Source organism: Pteropus alecto, unplaced genomic scaffold, assembly GCF_000325575.1.
Source record: "Pteropus alecto unplaced genomic scaffold, ASM32557v1 scaffold184, whole genome shotgun sequence".
NCBI lineage: Eukaryota > Metazoa > Chordata > Mammalia > Chiroptera > Pteropodidae > Pteropus > Pteropus alecto.
Genome location: NW_006436278.1, coordinates 381,873 through 388,752, shown reverse-complemented (window position 1 = coordinate 388,752; position 6,880 = coordinate 381,873). Strand labels below are relative to the sequence as shown.

Below are 6,880 nucleotides of genomic sequence, written 5' to 3'. Positions count from 1 at the left end.
AAATGCCCTTTGATATTCCTATCTGCCTCTTTCCCGATCTCCCTTCCCACAGTCATTGAGGTACCACCTCAATGCTCTGGGTGCTGCTGGAGAGAAACGGGAGTCTCCAGCAGCATCCCACATAGCTAGGCACTCACTCACTTTTCTCCCTTTCCCCCACAGGAGAGGTCACTGCCATCTAGTTCAGCCCTACACTGTCACCTTGTGGAAGGAGTGGTGCTGGCAGTTTCTCTTAAACAACTACATTCAAACTTTTTGTTGTTCCAGCACAGTCAAGTCTCTCCTTGGGAAGCCTGGAAGGCTGGAGGACTTTTACAAAGGCTCTTTTATCTATGGGTGTTTGCCCAAGTCAGCACTCAACACTCCTGGTTTTATCCATGTGTGGCCTAGAGAGGCTTTGGCTGGTTAGCAAGCTCCTGCTGCTTCCACAACCCATACTGTGGTCTGTCTGCCGAGTACCCTATAGAGGGAAGTGAGACCCTCCCAGGTCCCTTGGTGTATATAGTCCTGGATCCCACAAATCCCACAGAGGTACTTTCGTTTGTCGATGGGCACCAAATTTAGTTGTTAAAAAGGGGAGACCAAAAAGAGGGATATCTTATGCTGCCATGATGCCAACATCACCCTCCCTGTAATGCAATCTTTAAATAATTATCTACTCTCCAAATCAGAGGGATGCCTAGAGCTCTAGAAAGCCGTCTTGTAGGGGGAGAAGGTGGAATGAAGTTCTAGCAACCCCAACTTTTGAAAGGTTCAATAATAGTACACTGTAAACCATTCTTTACTTTTTGATGGTGTGTGTTACTCAGCTTGGCCTGCCATAACAATATACCATAATCTGGGTGGCTTAAAAAAATCAAAATTTATTTTTTCACAGTTCTAGAGGCTAGAGTCTTAGATCACAATGCCAGCATGGTTAGGTTCTGGTGAAAGCTCTCTTTGTGGCTTAAAAATGGCTATTTTCTTGCTGTGTGTTCACACGGCCTTTCCTCAATGCATGCATGTGGGGCTTGGCCTGCCATAACAATATACCATAATCTGGGTGGCTTAAAAAAATCAAAATTTATTTTTTCACAGTTCTAGAGGCTAGAGTCTTAGATCACAATGCCAGCATGGTTAGGTTCTGGTGAAAGCTCTCTTTGTGGCTTAAAAATGGCTATTTTCTTGCTGTGTGTTCACACGGCCTTTCCTCAATGCATGCATGTGGGGTGGGGAGAGAGAGAGAGAGAGAGACATCCCTTCCTCTTCTTACAAGGCCACCGATCTTTATAAACTCATCTAACCCTAATTATCTCCCAAATGCCCCATCACATTGAGGGATAAGACTTCAAGATATGAATATTTTTTGGTGGGGGGGACACAGTTTAGTCTGTAGCAGGTTAATAATAATGAACTGGTTAAGCACCTGTATTTTCTTGCTGGATACTTAGATTCAAGATTTCATGTTGTCATTTATTGGCAATGGATAGTTTCTTTTTTTAATTTTGTGATGATCATAGTTCCTACCATATGGATTTGCTGTGAAGTGAAAGCTAAAGTACTTCACATTGTGCTAAGCACATGCCTGCTACTCAGTAAATGTTAGTTGTAATTATTATTATTATTATTATTATTATTAATATTATTATAAGTATGAAATATTTATGTAATTTAGGCATTTAAAGGATAACATTCTATTTTTATTTTATTTTATTTTTTTAAGCCTATGTCATCCGGTATTTTCAAGTGGTCTCCCATCCAAGTACTAACCAGCACCGACCCTGCTTAGCTTCTGAGATCAGATGAGATTGGGTTTGTTCAGGGTGCCACGGCCGTAGACAGTTGTAATTATTATTACTAGGAACTTTTGAAGAAAACTATATACTAAAGTGTTATTATAGTGTTATTCTTGAATGTGGAGATTGTCCAGGGCTTCTGAATATATTTCTTGAAAATATCAACAGACTCTTCTGTCCGGATGTTGGTCAGGCTCCTCCATTCTGTGTTGAGGGACATAAAACCATATATGCATGCATTGCTCATATGCACACATACACAGTCCCACAAATGTGGGGCAAGGTGTGTTGACAAATCTGTGTGTGTAAAGTTTAGTGTTTATAATAATCATGGAAAAAAAAGGAAAATAGTAAATATTTTAGGAATTCATTACCTCAAATTTTATTTTTAATTCAAAGAAATTACTGTATACGTTCATTAAATTAAACTGTTGACAAAACTAATGTTGTGTTTCAACTTTGAGAACTGGAAATATTCCATGGTTTTGAACAAATTATGCAGAAGTGGACAGGATGAATATATTTCAAATTATACTGAACATTTCAGAAATAAATCTATGCTAGTCTTATTCATACACTAGAAGTTTTCTAATCATGTTTATTATATTTAAGACCTTACATTAATAGTATGGATAATGATAGATGAGAAATTCCTTCTTTGCTACCTGTGAAATGACAATAGAAAATTTCATTAAATGTAAATCTCAATCCTTGAAATTTGCTGTTTCTCTAGAGAAATCGTTATAGACCAGCCAGGAATGCTTGTTTTGTATATGCTTTCTGTCAAATTATTTGGGTAGAAAAATTACATCCACTAAACAATTCTCTGAAATAATTTATCTGCTTCAATTTTTTTTGTACATTAGTGCTAAAAATAATGACAGGTAAAACATATATAAGTTATGGACTATTTAGAAAGGAATAGTTTAGGAAAATATCTCAGGTTTAAATAACTAAAAACACAAGTATTCTCCAAAAGATGAAATCATAGCATATAAGTTAAACTATCGAAATACAGCATTAGGCAGTTTCAGCTAGGTCATTAGTCTAAGCTATGGCCTTAAACAAACAGCAACTATGTAGTCATAAGAATATTATAGAGGAACATCTAATACAATGGGATAATGGTGATGGTAGACTGGTAGATTGTTAAGTTAAAAATCTTATAAAGTAAGATCATATAAAGGAGGATCCCCATTTGTGGGTAAAATGTAGGCATGTAATACATTCAAATAGAGAAAACTGGGAAAACATATGATCATGTCAATTTTTATCTTTGGGTCATTAACTATAGGTATTCTCTTTGTTAAAATTCTCTTCACTATTGTGTTTTTTCCTCAGTATGACTTTTATAACTACGGGTAAAAGTTATATATATTTTTTAAGTTTTTTAAAGTAGAAATTATATATAGAAAAACCTGTTTTCTAGTATCTATCATAAGAATATGCTGAACCTGTCCCCCAACATTCAATGTTAGCTTTATAATGGGGTTCACTGCCAGTAGAATACTTTAATGCTGCAGTAATAGAAATTGCTTTCATAGGGATTTGTCAATAATTCTGTAATGTCTTGGAGGAAACTTGGCAAAGTCCTAGAATGCAGTTACATATTTAGGATTTTTACATTTCCATTCTCCACAGTAAGAAAATAATGAGTTGCTTACAAGCCTTAAAGACATTCATGAATGTTTCATATCCTTTCTTAAGTAGAATGGCAACACAGACTCTGATGGAAACAATTTGGATATAGAGAGAATAATGATATCATTCCCATTTCCGCATGTTAATTAACAACCAGGGCTTGATTTAGAAATGCTATGGCAGTTTGAAAAGCAATTATAGAACACATGGATGCAGGATTTTCCTGATAAAACCTATCACAATTTCATAAGTCAATAAATTACTAAGTCATCTTAAAAATCTTTTTTTCTAAAAAAAAATTTGTTAAATTAATGCTGAACAATATTATCCTACCCAGAGCAAAGGAACAATAAAAAAATTTGCTGTAGCTAATGAACCCCTTTGAGGTTGCTCCTGACAGTTCCCATTTGGGGTATAATTTTAATATTGTGTTTCTTTTCTGATTTATTATTGATATTGAAATTATGCAAATTCTTATTTAAAACCAGACATTTAATTTGGTGGCAGTATGTGAAATGGATTAAGTACAGCGTTAGGGGCACTGATGACAAGACTTAGACTACTCTTGGCAGCTGCCTCCTAGCCCCCAAATACAGTGATCTTTAAAAAAAAGAAATGAGTTTTTCTGCCTTGGTTTGTTGCAAGTGTCCACTAGTGCGCTTACATATCTTTCCAAATGCTCTCAGGACATCTCTCTAACAATGCTGTAAACATGTGTCTAGTATTATTGTCACATACCTTGGACTACACTCTGGGGAATATGTTTTCTAATTCTTTATGAAAACTGTGACTTGATTGGCCTATTATAATTTTTCCATCATTTCTCTCATTCCTTATGATTTTTTAATGATTACTGAGAATGGCTTGAAACCCTTACCTGAAAGTTGTTTCAATAATTCAGAATATAATTTATCATTTCAGGAGCTTAAAGGAAAATATTTTTTTTCAAAACAGAGTTCTGAGAATATATATAAAGAGAAGAAAAAGAAGTTAGAGGATATTTACTCAGTAAATAAAATGACATAATTAAAAAATAAATTAATGTGGGAGAAAAAGTCACTCCCTATTCTATTCTATTCTATTCTTCTACTTTATTCTAAAATAAAAATTTAAGGCTAAAAGTGAATTAAGTCTCCTCTGCTGAGACACCCGAAAGGAACATTTATTTCATTATCTAAATGTTATTTTCATGAGTAAGAGTCCATATCTTTATTTACATAAACTTTATATGCTATGGGATGTTGAGAAGTTGTTTAACCACTTTGTGCATCAGTTTCTTTATCTGTATAATGGAAATAATAATACACAGAGTTGCTCTAATGAATGGATAGGATAATTTCTTAAAGCCTCTGGCACAGTTATCTAGATATAATTTAAAGGTAAGTGCAAAAAATAATTGAATGAGTTATCTCTTGATTTGCATTTTCTGAGTTTTTTATGTAATCAGATATTTTAGCATCTCAATATTTAAAATATTTTATTAGGCTTTTATCTTAGAACACATCATATTCTTGACACAATTTTCTTGAAGGATTAGTTACGTTTTTGCTTATAATTGAGGAGAAGTATTGATTTCTGAAATATTTGCTCTGACTCTTTTGCTGACATTTTTAACAAAAACTTGAAAAGAGCATAAATTATTTAAACTACTAAAAAATTAAAATGTTGTCAAAGCAAGCCAGAAGGTAAGTTTTCATTTCTTCTCAGGTGTTGACAATATTCCTTCTGCTGCCCAAATCTGCTTCCTTTTTTGGTTTATCTCAGACTGTAAGTGTCTCCTTTCCTGGAATAGTAAATATTTTAGACAAAAAAAAATAGAATTCTTCAGTGGTACACTTCTGTGTGGTTCTTGCACTCCTTTATTGAAGTGTCTGTCATCAGGGTCACAGCCAGTCTGGGATCACTTTCTTGGAAACAACTGGCAAAGTAGACTCCCATACCAGCTCTAATTTATAACGGGAATTTCAATTTCCCTTAAATGGGTTTGACTTGTGTTTCATTCTTTATATACATTTCTGTTGCTCTTACTAGACTGACTGTTTTGGCGGGGAATCAAAGATCATTTTATGTTTCTTTTTTACTCCCATGACTTTTGGAACAGTATTTAAACTATACCCCAATAAAAACTATAAGAACTCAGTAAATAGCAGGGTCAAAAAACACTCATCATACAGGACACAGAAGACTTTCTCAACTCTCTAGGTTCTGAGGCTTACTCAAGCTTGGGTCTGCTCATCTCTCCATCAATGGGTGGGGTTTAACCTATAACAATGCTGTGATGAGAACAGCCCCTATCAGACACAGAAAGTAAGTCAGGGAACAAGCAAGAGATGAAATCTCAAGTCTAGCCTATTCTTTCTTTCTTTCTTTTTTTTCTTTTTTTCTTTAATATTGATTATGATGTGGCCAGGCAGGATTCTTCTAGGTAAATTTTTCCTTCCATAGAAATAGTGTCATTTTACTTTCATTAAACCACTTCTGTTTTACAGATATAAATATGTATTCTGCATTGACACCTCAAGAGTTGCCAAAATTCCCAAAGCAAGAATAATTCAGGAATATTTTTAGAAGTACAAAATGAGGGTTGTGAACATCTAGGACTTATGACTGGCCCAAAGGTGCCAGATCATGAATAATTCCTTATGAAAGTGTTCTGAACACCTCCCCCCTCAAACTAGGGTAGGTCCCTATATTATATACTCTCATAGCACTATGTGTATTTCTGGGTAGTATCTTTTTATCATTTTATTTTATTTTATTTATTTTATTTTATGCTATAAAAGTGTTATTGTTTTCATTTGGCGACAGCCCAGGATAGGGATCTAGGGTGGTTAAAATGATGCCTGGTGGCTGGAGAGAGAGACTTATGAAGAAGCCGTGATACCAGGGAGATGAGAGGGGCCTGTCAAAGGCTGCTGGGCTCCAAGGGCTCCTAGCTTGGAGGCTGGCCAGCATATCAGGTCGTTGCTCATCTTCTTGATAAGTTTCACCTCCTCCTTTAGGCAGTGGCTCTCCAGGAAGTCACAGAGATGAAGTCTGTGATGGCAGAACCCAGGACATGCAGATCCAAAAGGGCCTGGTTCATATTCTTCTTCAGGGCCATGGCGGCTTCCATGGCATCCAGGCTACTGCCCCACTCATCTTGGGATAGCTTCTGCCCATCCTGGAAGAGAGCAGTTTCTGCACTAATTTTGCATCTTCAAGAGATGCTTAGTACCCTTGCACTTCTCCAGGGCCATTTCACAGAAGTAGCCCATGCTCTCTGTGGCCACATGGCTGCCTTCTAAATACAAGCCCAGAAAATGATAGATATAGGAGGCCTGTATATTCAGGTTGATCATGCAGTTCATGGCAGTCTCCATCTTGGTGGAATAATTATAATGAATCCGGGAGCTCATGGTTGGTAACAAGGAGCTTACCACAACAAATAGTATTGGTTGGTTCCAGGAGCAGAGGATGGGCAA

The 6,880-nt window shown here is 36.0% G+C and overlaps 1 protein-coding gene across 7 annotated transcripts in view; it reads right to left on the bottom strand.

Annotated features, from left to right (window-relative positions):
• The window catches only part of LOC107195659 (putative MAGE domain-containing protein MAGEA13P), a 104,743-nt gene that overhangs the window by 26,038 nt on the left and 71,825 nt on the right, over window positions 1-6,880 (bottom strand). Inside the window, exon 5 of one of the 7 annotated variants that reach the window (XR_001516869.2) lies at window positions 4,503-6,579. The exons of the other annotated variants lie outside the window; for them this stretch is intronic. The gene's annotated coding sequence lies outside the window, so the exon portion shown is untranslated. Of the gene's footprint in view, window positions 1-4,502; window positions 6,580-6,880 lie in introns of those variants that run through there. 7 annotated transcript variants of the gene reach the window in all.